The following is a 923-nucleotide window of genomic DNA, read 5'->3' on the forward strand; positions in this document are numbered from 1 at the left end:
TTGATAAGTTCGAATTTTCTACTTCTGCTTTCTATTTTTCTTTTTCTCTGACACCTCAAGGAATCTCTATACTGTGACATAGAGGATTCCATATTTCCTTGTTCTCTTCTCTTTCTTATGAGCAGGAGCAGAGACAAAAGCATTCTTGTTGAGGCTGACCCTGAACCTGAAAGGACCTTGAAGCGAAAGCTAAGAGAAGCCAAAGCACAACTTGAAGCGAAAGCTAAGAGAAGCTAAGGCACAATTCTCTGTAGAGGACCTAACCGAATTCTTCAAAGAAGAAGAACTCATGGCAGCCGAAAAAAACAACCATGCCAACAATGCAAGGAAGGTGCTGGGTGACTTTACTGCACCTACTCCTGACTTCTATGGGAGAAGCATCTCTATCCCTGCCATTGGAGCAAACAACTTTGAGTTTAAGCCTTAATTAGTTTCTCTAATGCAACAGAATTGCAAGTTCCATGGACTTCCATTGGAAGATCCTCATCAGTTTTTAGCTGAGTTCTTGCAAATCTGTGACACTGTCAAGACTAATGGGGTTGACCTTGAGGTCTACAGACTTATGCTATTCCCTTTTGCTGTAAGAGACAGAGCTAGGATATGGTTGGACTCACAACCTAAAGAAAGCCTGAACTCTTGGGAAAAGCTAGTCAATGTCTTCTTGGCAAAGTTCTTTCCTCCTCAAAAATTGAGTAAGCTTAGAGTGGAAGTCTAAACCTTCAGACAGAAGGAAGGAGAATCCCTCTATGAAGCTTGGGAAAGATACAAACAATTGATCAGAAAGTGTCCATATGATATGCTTTCTGAATGGAGCATCATAGGTATTTTCTATGATGGTCTCTCTGAACTATCCAAAATGTCTTTGGATAGCTCTGCTGGAGGATCTCTTCATCTGAAGAAGACGCCTACAGAAGCTCAAGAGC

General features: G+C 41.4%; 1 non-coding gene across 1 annotated transcript; it reads right to left on the reverse strand.

Moving 5' to 3' along the window:
* Positions 1 to 694: 694 nt before the first annotated feature.
* On the reverse strand, positions 695 to 802 carry LOC127743264 (small nucleolar RNA R71). The gene has a single exon (XR_008004658.1). It is a non-coding gene; the product is annotated as a small nucleolar RNA R71 (small nucleolar RNA).
* Positions 803 to 923: the final 121 nt, after the last annotated feature.

The sequence above is a fragment of the Arachis duranensis genome, chromosome 10, assembly GCF_000817695.3.
Source record: "Arachis duranensis cultivar V14167 chromosome 10, aradu.V14167.gnm2.J7QH, whole genome shotgun sequence".
NCBI lineage: Eukaryota > Viridiplantae > Streptophyta > Magnoliopsida > Fabales > Fabaceae > Arachis > Arachis duranensis.